The sequence below is a fragment of the Oncorhynchus masou genome, chromosome 9 (assembly GCF_036934945.1).
Source record: "Oncorhynchus masou masou isolate Uvic2021 chromosome 9, UVic_Omas_1.1, whole genome shotgun sequence".
Taxonomy (NCBI): Eukaryota; Metazoa; Chordata; class Actinopteri; order Salmoniformes; family Salmonidae; genus Oncorhynchus; species Oncorhynchus masou.
Genome location: NC_088220.1, coordinates 89145875 through 89157789, shown reverse-complemented (window position 1 = coordinate 89157789; position 11915 = coordinate 89145875). Strand labels below are relative to the sequence as shown.

The 11915-nt window shown below is 43.1% G+C and overlaps 1 long non-coding RNA gene and 1 other non-coding gene across 2 annotated transcripts; one reads left to right on the top strand and one right to left on the bottom strand.

The window, feature by feature from the left end:
* Positions 1–6610: 6610 nt before the first annotated feature.
* On the bottom strand, positions 6611–6686 carry trnaa-ugc (transfer RNA alanine (anticodon UGC)). The gene has a single exon. It is a non-coding gene; the product is annotated as a tRNA-Ala (tRNA).
* Positions 6687–10041: 3355 nt separating this feature from the next.
* LOC135545345 (uncharacterized) lies at positions 10042–11302 on the top strand. Its single transcript, XR_010456456.1, has 3 exons — positions 10042–10160; positions 10882–10941; positions 11167–11302. It is a non-coding gene; the product is annotated as an uncharacterized LOC135545345 (long non-coding RNA).
* Positions 11303–11915: the final 613 nt, after the last annotated feature.

The following is an 11915-nucleotide window of genomic DNA, read 5'->3' as shown; positions in this document are numbered from 1 at the left end:
GGGTAGCCGGAAAGTAGAGCATTGCAGTAGTCTAACCTAGAAGTAACAAAAGCATTGATTCATTTTTCTGCATCCTTTTTGGACAGAAAGTTTCTGATTATTGCAATGTTACAAAGATGGAAAAAAAGCTGTTCTTGATATGTTCGTCAAAAGAGAGATCAGGGTCCAGAGGAATGCTGAGGTCCTTCAAAGTTTTATTTGAGACGACTGTACAACCATCAAGATTACTTATCAAGTCCAACAGAAGATCTCTTTGTTTCTTGGGACCTAGAACAAGCATCTCTGTTTTGTCCGAGTTTAAAAGTTTTAAAAATCCTTAAGTCTGAAACACAGGTTTCCAGGGAGGGCAATTTTGGGGCTTCAACATGTTTCATCGAAATGTACAGTCGTGGCCAACAGTTTTGAGAATGACACAAAAATTAATTTTCACAAAGTGTGCTTCTTCAGTGTCTTTAGATATTTGTGTCAGATGTTACTATGGATACTGGAGTATAATTACAAGCATTTCATAAGTGTCAGAGGCTTTAATTGACAATCCTGACAGATGGCAGCCCATTCTTGCATAATCAATGCTTGGAGTTTGTCAGAATTTGTGGGTTTTTGTTTGTCCACCTCTTGAGGATTGACCACAAGTTCTCAATGGGATTAAGATCTGGGGGTTTTCCTGGCCTTGGACCCAAAATATCTATGTTTTGTTCCCCGAGCTACTTAGTTATCGCTCCATCATGCTGGAAAAGTTATTGTTCATCACCAAACTGTTCCTGGATGGTTGCTCTCAGAGGATGTGTTGGTACCATTCTTTATTCATGTGTTCTTAGGCAAAATTGTGAGTGAGCCCACTCCACTGGCTGAGAAGCAACCCCACACATGAATGGTCTCAGAATGCTTTACTGTTGGCATGACATAGGACTGATGGTAGCTCTCACCTTGTCTTCTCCGGACAAGATTTTATTTGGATGCCCTAAACAATCAGAAAGGGGATTCATCAGAAAAAATGACTTTACCCCAGTCCTCAGCAGTCTAATCCCTGTACCTTTTTCAGAATATCAGTTTGTCCCTGATGTTTTTCCTGGAGAGAAGTGGCTTCTTTGCTGCGCTTCTTCACACCAGGCCATCCTCCAAAAGTCGTCACCTCACTGTGCGTGCAGATGCACTTACACCTGCCTGCTGCCATTCCTGAGAAAGCTCTGTGCTGTTGGTGCCCCGATCACGCAGCTGAATCAACTTTAGGAGACGGTTCTGGTGCTTGCTGGACCTTCTTGGGTGCCCTGAAGCCTTCTTCACAACAATTGAACCGCTCTCCTTGAAGTTCTTGATGATGGTTGATTTAGGTGCAATCTTCCTGGCAGCAATATCCATGCCTGTGAAGCCCTTTTTGTGCAAAGCAATGATGACGGCACGTGTTTCCTTGCAGGTAACCATGATTGACAGAGGAAGAACAATGATTCCAAGCATCTCACTCCTTTGAAGCTTCCAGTCTGTTATTCGAATTCAATAAGCATGACAGAGTGATCTCCAGCCTTGTCCTCGTCAACACTCACACCTGTGTTAACGAGAGAATCACTGACATGATGTCAGCTGGTCCTTTTGTGGCAGGGCTGAAATGCAATGTAAATGTTTTTTTGAGATTCAGTTCATTTGCATGGCAAAGAGGGACTTTGCAATTAATTGCAATTCATCTGATCACTCTTCATAACATTCTGAAATATATGCAAATTGCCATCATACCAACTGAGGCAGCAGACTTTGTGAAAATTAATATTTGGGTCATTCTCAAAACTTTTGGCCACGACTGTGTGTTGGGAATAGGGTGCCATTTGGGCTGATGACACCTCCTCAATGCAAACGACTGACAGACAGCGTTCTCATTCTGTCATCTACATAGCAGTGAGTGTTAACGCTATGTTTCCGAAAGATATCACCAAGAGGTTAAATATATAGTGAAAACAATTGTCCTAAAACAGAACCTTGAGGAACACCAAAATGTACAGTTGATTTGTCAGAAGACAAACCATCCACAGAGACAGACTGATATCTTTCCGACAGGTAAGATCTAAACCATGTAGACCAATTTGGGCTTCCAATCTCTCCAAAAGAATGTGGTGATCGATGGTATCAAAAACAGCACTAAGGTCTTGGAGCAGGAGGACAGATGCAGAGACTTGGACTGATGCCATTATGACATTTACTTCATGAGTGAAGTATCAGTGCTATGATGGAGTCTTTAACCAGACTGAAGCATTTCTTATACATTGTTTGTCTTCAGGAAGGCAGTGAGTTGCTGCATAGGAGCAAAAAAAACATTTTTTAGAGGAATGGGAGATTCGATATTAACTTCTTGATCCGGGATCGTGAATAAAGCCTCAGGCTCATTAGCATAACGCAACGTTAACGATTTCTGAAAATCGCAAATAAAATGAAAATAATGCACCTGCTCTCAAGCTTAGCCTTTTCTTAACAACACTGTCATCTCAGATTTTCAAAATATGCTTTTGAACCATAGCAAATCACTAATTTGTGTAAGAGTATGCTAAGCTAGCTTAGCATTTTGAGTAGCATTTAGCACGCAACATTTTCACAAAAACCAGATAACCAAATAAATAAAATCATTTACCTTTGAAGAGCTTCGGATGTTTTCAATGAGGAGACTCTCAGTTACATAGCAAATGTTCAGTTTTTCCTGAAAGAATCTTTGTGTAGGAGAAATCGCTCCGTTTTGTACATCACATTTGGCTACCGAAACGAACCGAAAATTCAGTCACCAAAACGTCAAACTTTTTCCGAATTAACTCCATAATATCGACCGAAACATGGCAAACGTTGTTTGGAATCAATCCTCAAGGTGTTTTTTCACATATCTCTTCATTGATATGCAGTTCGTGGAAGCCTGCTTTCCCCTCAGAATCGCATGGAAAAATACCAGCAGCTGAAAAAGACGCACCAATTTCGACGGAGGACACCGGGCGGACAACTGGAAAATGTTGTCTCTTATGGTCAATCTTCCAATGATATGCCTACAAATACGTCACAATGCTGCAGACACCTTGAGGAAACGACAGAAAGGGCAGGCTCATTCCTCTCACATTCACAGCCATATAAGGAGACAATGGAAAACGGAGCCTCAAAAATCCTGCTGGTTTCCTGGATGCCGTTTCATCTTGGTTTTGCCTGTAGCTCCCGTTCTAGGGCACCCACAGAGAATATCTTTGCAGTTCTGGAAACGTCAGAGTGTTTTCTTTCCAAAGCTATCAATTATATGCATAGTCGAGCATCTTTTGGTGACAAAATATTGCGCTTAAAACGGGCACGTCTTTTTATCCAAAAATGAAATAGCGCCCCCATAGCATCAAGAGGTTTTAACCGATAGTTTTTTATATTTTCAAGGTTCGGCTTTTTCAAGAGATGCTTTATTACAGCCACTCATAGTGAGTTTGGTACACATCCGGTGGATAGAGAGACATTTATTATGTTCAACATAGGAGGGCCAAGCACAGGAAGCAGCTCTTTCAGTAGTTTAGTTGGAATAGGTTCCAGTATGCAGCTTGAAGGTTTAGAGGCAGAGACTATTTTCATCAATGTGTCAAGAGATATATTATTAAAAAACTGAGTGTCTCCCTTGATCCTAGGTCCTGGCAGAGTTGTGCAGACTCAGGACAACTGAGCTTTGGAGGAATACACAGATTTAAAGAGGAGTCCGTAATTTGCTTTCTAATGCTCATGATCTTTTCCTCAAAGAAGTTCATGAATTCATCACTGCTGAAGTGAAACCCATCCTTTCTTGGGGAATGATGCTTTTTAGTTAGCTTTTACAACAGTATCAAAAAATACAGTTCTTATTCTCCTCAATTAAGTTGGAAAAATATGATGATCCTGTACCTCTTTCCAAGCTAGTCGGAAGACTTCCAGTTTCGTGTAGTGCCATTTCCGTTTCCAATTTTCTGGAAGCTTCAGGGATCGGGTATTTTCTGTATACCAGGGAGCTAGTTTCTTATGACAAATATTTTGGGGTTTTAGGGGTGCAACTGCATCTAGGGTATTATGCAAGGTTAAATTTAGTTCCTTAGTTGGATGGTTAACCAATTTTTGTTCTCTGACATCCTTGGGTAGGTGGAGGGAGTCTGGAAGGGCATCTAGGAATCTTTGGGTTGTCTGAGAATTTATGGCATGGCTTTCGATTATCCTTGGTTGGGGTCTGAGCAGATTATTTGTTGGGATTGCAAATGTAATAAAATGGTGGTCTGATAGTCCAGGATTATGAGGAAAAACATTAAGATCCACAATATTTATTCCATGGGACAGAGTATGACTATGGCAGTGAGTAGGTCCGGAGACATATTGGACAAAACCCACTGAGTCGATGATGACTCCGAATCCTTTTGGAGTGAGTCTGTGAACTTTTCCATGTGAATGTTGAAGTCACCAAAAATGTGAATATTATCTGCCATGACCACAAGGTCCGATAGGAATTCAGGGAACCCAGTGAGGAATGCTGTATATGGCCCAGGAGGCCTGTAAAACAGTAGCTATAAAAAGTGATTGAGTAGGCTGCATAGATTTCATGACTAGAAGCTCAAAAGCTCAAAAGTAATTTGCTTTGTAAATTGAAATTTGCTATCATAAATGTTAGCAACAACACTGCCTTTGCGGGATGCGTTGGGGATATGGTCACTAGTATAACCAGGATGAGAGGCCTCATTTAACACAGTAAATTAATCAGGCTTAAGCCATGTTTCAGTCAGGCCAGTCGCATCAAGATTATGATCAGTGATTAGTTAATTGACTATAACTGCCTTGAAGGTGAGGGATCTAACATTACTTCTTAGAACTACCCATCCCGGATCCGGGAGAATTGTCATCAACTACACTAATTAGCATAGCGCAACGGTCAAAAATACTAATATTCATGAAATCACAAGTGAAATATAGTGAAACACAGCTTAGCCTTTTGTTAATCACCCTGTCATCTCAGACTCTGAAATTATGCTTTACAGCCAAAGCAAGACAAGTGTCTGTCTAAGTTTATCGATAGCATTATGTCTTGTGTCTAATGGCTCACAACAACACCATTATCCCAGAAACCCTAGACCCACTCCAATTGCATACCGACCAAACAGATCCACAGATATGCAATCTCTATTGCACTCCACACTGCCCTTTCCCACCTGGACAAAAGGAACACTTATGTGAGAATGCTATTCATTGACTACAGCTCAGCGTTCAACACCATAGTACCCTCAAAGCTCATCACTAAGCTAAGGATCCTGGGACTAAACACCTCCCTCTGCAACTGGATTCTGGACTTCCGCCCTAGGTGGTGAGGTAGCAACACATCTGCCACACTGATCTTCAACACTGGAGTTCCCCAGGGGTGCGTTCTCAGTCCCCCCCCTGTACTCCCTGTTCACCCACGACTGCATGGCCAGGCACGACTCCAACACCATCATTAAGTTTGCAGACAACACAACAGTGGTAGGCCTGATCACCAACAACGACAAGACAGCCTATAGGGAGGAGGTCAGAGACTTGGCTGGGTGGTGCCAGAATAACAACCTATTCCTCAACGTGATCAGGACAAAGGAGATGATTGTGGACCACAGGAAAAGGAGGACAGAGCACGCCCCCATTTTCATCAACGGGCTGTAGTGGAGCAGGTTGAGAGCTTCAAGTTCCTTGGTGTCCACATCAACAACAAACTAGAATGGTCCAAACACACCTTGACAGTGGTGAAGATGGCACGACTAGTGACCGGAAAGTTGCAAGTTCAAGCCCCCGAGCTGACAAGGTACAAATCTGTCTTTCTGCCCCTGAACAGGCAGTTAACCCACTGTTCCGAAGCCATCATTGAAAATAAGAATTTGTTCTTAATGACTTGCCTGGTTAAATAAAGGTAAAAAAATAGCAAATAAAAAAAATAAAAAGCCTATTCCCCCTCAGGAAACTATAAAGATTTGGAATGGGTCCTGAGATCCTCAAAAGGTTCTACAGCTGCAACATCGAGAGCATCCTGACTGGAGCATCCTGACGGCAACTGCTCGGCCTCCGACTGCAAGGCACTACAGAGGGTAGTGCGTACGGCCCAGTACATCACTGGGGCAAAGCTGCCTGCAATCCAGGACCTCTACACCAGGTGGTGTCAGAGGAAGGACCTAAAAATGGTCAAAGACCCCAGCCACCCTAGTCAGGACTGTTCTCTCTACTACCGCATGGCAAGCTGTACCGGAGTGCCAAGTCTAGGACAAAAAGGCTTCTCAACAGTTTTTACCCCCAAGCCATAAGACTCCTGAACAGGTAGTCAAATGGCTACCCAGACTTTCGGCATCGTGTCCCCCCCCCCAACCCCCCTTTTTAAGCTGCTGCTACTCTCTGCTCATCAGATATGCATTGTCACTTTAACCATATCTACATGTACATACTATCTCAATCAGTCTGACTAACCGGCGTATGTATGTTGCCTCGCTACTTTTATAGCCTCGCTACTGTATATAGCCTCTCTACTGTATATAGCCTGTCTTTTTAATAATAATAATAATAAACAATATATCCCATTTAGCAGACGCTTTTGTCCAAAGCGACTTACAAGTCGGCTGGGGCCACTACTTTTACATATGGGTGGCCCCAGTGGGAATCGAACCCACGACACTTGGCGTTGCAAGCGCCATGCTCTACCGACTGAGCCACACAGGACCCATTACTGTTGTTTCATTTCTTTACCTACCTATTCCTCACCTAATACCTTTTTTGCACTATTGGTTAGAGCCTGTAAGTAAGCATTTCACTGTAAGGTTCAGCTGTTGTAATCTGCACAGATGACAAATACACTTTGATTTGATTTGAAGGTGAACCTCCGTCTCAGTGTCAAATCTCTGGAAGACTTAAATAGGTTTCCCTCAATTTCCCTGTATAGCGCCATTTATCATTCCTTCAATTCTGACCCGTTTCCAAGTCCCTGCTGATGAAAAACATCCCCACAGCATGATGCTGCCACCACCATACTTTACAGTGGGCGTGTTGTTCTCGGGGTGATGAGAGGTGTTGGGTCTGTGCCAGACATTTTTTCCTTGATGGCCAAAAAGCTCAAGTTTAGTCTCATCTGACCAGAGTACCTTCTTCCATATGTTTGGGGTGTCCCCCACATGCCCTTTGGCGAACACTGAACGTGTTTGCTTATTTTTGTCATTAAGTATGGGCTTTTTTCTGGACACTCTTCCCTAAAGCCCATGTCTGTGGAGTTTACGGCTTAAAGTCTGTCCTATGGACAGAAGCATTTCACTTTATTCGGCACAGGTGATTTGATTTGATTCAACAACAACAAATCTACTCATATTGTTATGTACTTGAGTGAAGACCCAAAAGCGGTTTAACAGAAACAGAGTTCTTTTAATGAAAAAACAGGAATGGCATAGATCCTCTTCCGACGTTGTCAATGGCACAATAGACTACCCGCAGAGAGGGCGACAAATGAAACATAAAGTCCCTCTGATGAATAGCTGGGTAGCGGCGACAGGCTGCAAGTCGCTCTGGGTCGGTGCGGGTCACAGAGGAACGGTGGTAGCTGATCACACGGAGCATATGATGAACTGGACACGGTGCAAACAAAAGATAGTTAGTAGTGTACAGGATGCACCTGCCAGGCAGACTCCGACAGGATAGGACTAGGAGGAAGCAAACGAAACGATAGCTTGCTTCTGGCATGAGAAACACAAACGAGAATCTGACACCGAAAGTAGCAGGAACAGAGAGAGAAATAGAGACCTAATCAGAGGGAAAAAAGGGAACAGGTGGGGAAAGGGTGAACGAGCTAGTTAGGGGAGATGAGGAACAGCTGGAGAAGGAGAGAAAGAGAAGGTAACCTAATAAGACCAGCAGAGAGAGACAGAGTGAAGAGAAAGGACAGGAACAGACATAATAAGACATGACACATATGTGCTTTTAATTCAGTTCTGTGATTAATGTTTGAAATCCAATCTCCAACCAGCGTTATATACTAACTAGTGTTAGATGTTTAGGTGCAGAGTCCCTGTAGTGAAGCTGGGTAAAATACAGCCATTGGAGAGGCATTGGGTAGCTGGCCCTAGCTAAGAAGCCAATCCATATGTCCCAAACTGCACTCTATTCCCTATGCGGTCCCAATGGGCCCTTGTCAAAAGTATTGCACTATAGGGAAAAGGGTGCCATTAGGGACTCATGCCGTGGTGCTCCTGTTTCTCCTCTCCTGCTGTCCTTTCCGGGTTCACTGGCGCAAACCTATCCCATCTCCTCTACAGAAATGTGTCCCAAATGGCACTCTATTCCCTTTATAGTGCAATACTTTTGACCAGACCTCAAGGGGGCTTGTTCAAAAGTAGTCCACTATGAATTGCCTAGTTAAATAAAGGTTAAATTAAATTAAATAAAAATAAAAATATACAGTATATATACAGGGAATAGGGCTTCATTTGGAACACATTTCTGGATCTCTGGCCAGCTGCATGATGTTGGCAGAAGCTCAGCCCTCATCCAAACAACCATGTTACACATCAGAAATTAACATTTTATATGGCAGCCCGGTGTGCTTGCAGGAGAGGACCTGCCAGCACAGAAATTAGGTATGCTTGCTCTGAACGCACTGGACACATTACTATCTCTCTCTCCATCTCTCTCTCTCTCTCTCAATTTCTGAAATTAATTCAAAGGGCTTTATTGGCATGGGAAACATGTTTACATTGCCAAAGGAAGTGAAGCAGATAACAACAATATCAACAGTAAACATTACACTCCAAAAGAATAAAGACATTAACATGTCATATTATGTCCATGTTGTAACGATGTGCATATAGTTAAAGTACAAAAGGGAAAATAAATACAAAAAATTATGAGTTGTCTTTGCAATGGTGTTCGTTCTTCACTGGTTGGAGCAGGTTTAGTGGACATATATTAAAAGACTTTGTTTTACTCTCCCTGCGCCTGTTGTGGAAATTTCCTGTATTACCAAATCATGAGAGAGCAAAACCCACACACAAGTCAGAGTTATCATAAAGTCCATCTTTAATTATATGAGCTCCATCACAACAATGTGACTCTCAGATCAATTCAGTGTCTATAAATTAATTCTCAGAGTGTGCTTACACATTGCAACTGAGATCCTTTATAGCAAAGACACACATAGCCAGACAGCATTGGCTATAAATTATTGTTCAGCTTTTGTCTCCTAAACTATGTTCTTATCTCGCTCTTGATACCACTCAGGACCAAAAACAAAACCTCATCCACAAGCATATATCAAATACACCCCTCCTGGACAAGATCACAGAGACAATGAGCCTCCTAGGCCATATACTAAATCAAGAGAAGGGCAACCTTATAGTTAATTCCCATAAGAAGACAAGCCTAACCTCTCCCCAATGGGAAAAGTAGGGAGTAACTGGCACACAGACATTGTGGAGCCAAGAGATAATTGGTTCCCCCTCAATCATCCCTTCACATGGTTTAAAATATACGTTTACATATGGAAATTAATAAAACATCTTATTTATAAATGTTACCTTTCTGATTCTGCCACGACACGCCTGACTTCCCACCTATACACACGACTCTGTCAGTATGTCGCAAGTCACAGCTTCACAGGAGAGTTGTAAAAAAAATGTTTTAATCAAAATGTGTTTTTTGGCAGAAATGCCTTCTCGAACATGTGAACTTTTATGTGCCTTAATAACAAACTTGTATACTGTCTGTAAATACGAATACAATTGTATAATTACGAGCCTAGTTGGTTTAGCCACAGAAAAAGTATCCAACCTTGCCATGATTGGCTGAGATAATGAGTGGGCTGGACATGCAGAGACATGAGTTTGGATTGGTCTACCATGTAGCCCGTGTCTGTCTATTGGAGCTGGTCAGTATGCCTAGGTAATCGTATCGAACGCAGCTTCTTTTTTTATATATATATTGCGTAGTAAAACTGCATAAACCTAATGTCAAGTTAAAGGGTACTGTTAGCTAGTTAACATTAGCTAGCTGGCTTGCTCTCAACTTTCTGGAGGACAGAGTTTTGACATCAGTGGAATTTGAACTATGATAGCTGAGGAGATGGAGAAATCACCACCAGTCTGAATTACATTGTCAAACTAAAGCAACCATGCATGGCATCAGACAGGAGACGCGTCCAACCATGATGTATACAGGTAAGATTTTTGGATATTACATGTTTCTAATTTTGACAGAATGTGGTTTCATTTCAAGTCTACTGTTAGCTAGCTAATGTTAGCTGGCTGGGTCGCTAGCTACTGTTAGCTGGCTGGGTCGCTAGCTACTGTTAGCTGGCTGGGTTGCTAGCTAATGTTAGCTGGCTGGGTCGCTAGCTAATGTTAGCTGGCTGGGTTGCTAGCTACTGTTAGCTGGCTGGGTTGCTAGCTAATGTTAGCTGGCTGGGTTGCTAGCTACTGTTAGCTGGCTGGGTTGCTAGCTAATGTTAGCTGGCTGGGTTGCTAGCTAACATTATGTATATGATTTTATTCTTCGTATCTCAGACACATTTGCTTGACTAGTTACAGCCATAGAACCTGGTTGGTTAGCTACCTGCAGATTCATGCAGGGTAGTAACGTCATGAGTTGTGATTATGGTCCATTGTTTAGCTCGCTACATGTCTTAACAAAAGACTCCAATCTAATTTTGACAAAGTATTTTCATTTCAAGTTCAAGTGTACTGTTAGCTAGCTAGCTAATGTTAGCTAGCTGGCTCACTAACTAATGTTATGTCATGCATTGGGATTCATTCTTTACCCAGCTAGCTATCTAGCTACATTTCTTAACAAAAGACTCAACTGATGATTTTTTGAACACTCACACCTGTTGAATATGTCCGGTGTCAGTAAACGAAATCATAATTCTATTTTTGCCAGCAGCACATTTAGAGCCACCAACGCTCTGGATAACATGAAAACTGCCTAACCAGCTCTGCTAGGGTGAGTAAAATGGTCAGAGTGGGGTGTTCTCTCTTTATGTGTCTGGAAGTAGCTAGCCAATGTTATCCAGTTAGCTTGGGTGCTTAACTGTAGATGTGAGGTCAGAGCTTTCTGAACAAACCTACTTATTGGCCAGAGCGTCCAGTGTGCACTCTGAACCCGAAACAATAGATAGAGCGATAGGGCAAGTAATGTTCGGTGAGCTGTTCTCTCTCTATCTCTAAGATGTCTGGAAGTAGCTGGCAAGTTAGTACAGAACGCACGGATCAACCCTTAAAGAGATGCATGGGATAAGGCTGAAGAGGGCGTGAACGATGCTGAATGGGCGGGATAAGGCTGAAGAGGGCGTGAACGATGCTGAATGGGCGGGATAAGGCTGAAGAGGGCGTGAACGATGCTGAATGGGTGGGATAAGGCTGAAGAGGGCGTGAACGATGCTGAATGGGTGGGATAAGACTGAAGAGGGCGTGAACGATGCTGAATGGGTGGGATAAGGCTGAAGAGGGCGTGAACGATGCTGAATGGGTGGGATAAGGCTGAAGAGGGCGTGAACGATGCTGAATGGGTGGGATAAGGCTGAAGAGGGCGTGAACGATGCTGAATGGGTGGGATAAGACTGAAGAGGGCGTGAACGATGCTGAATGGGTGGGATAAGGCTGAAGAGGGCGTGAACGATGCTGAATGGGCGGGATAAGGCTGAAGAGGGCGTGAACGATGCTGAATGGGCGGGATAAGGCTGAAGAGGGCGTGAACGATGCTGAATGGGCGGGATAAGGCTGAAGAGGGCGTGAACAATGCTGAATGGGCGGGATAAGGCTGAAGAGGGCGTGAACGATGCTGAATGGGCGGGATAAGGCTGAAGAGGGCGTGAACGATGCTGAATGGGCGGGATAAGGCTGAAGAGGGCGTGAACGATGCTGAATGGGTGGGATAAGGCTGAAGAGGGCGTGAACGATGCTGAATGGGCGGGATAA